The sequence below is a fragment of the Penaeus monodon genome, chromosome 15 (genome assembly GCF_015228065.2).
Source record: "Penaeus monodon isolate SGIC_2016 chromosome 15, NSTDA_Pmon_1, whole genome shotgun sequence".
NCBI lineage: Eukaryota > Metazoa > Arthropoda > Malacostraca > Decapoda > Penaeidae > Penaeus > Penaeus monodon.
The window spans coordinates 12125324-12125542 of record NC_051400.1 but is presented as its reverse complement, the minus strand read 5'-3'; positions in this window follow the sequence as shown (position 1 = coordinate 12125542).

Genomic DNA, 219 nt, shown 5'->3' with positions numbered 1-219 from the left:
ACCTAAAAGCCCGGGATAAAACTTTTGATGGGACGGCAAATTTTAGGGACCCCTTAAAAAGATGCGTTTATTCCTAAAGCGTTTAAAAAACGCAACGCATAAAATATAGGTGTAGGGGAAAAAATGAGTAGCCAACTACTTATTTTTTTGTAGGGGTTTTTATGGACGCACGTAAAGTTCCGGGCTGGAGGAGAAGGAAACATTCGGGCCCGGGAGCAG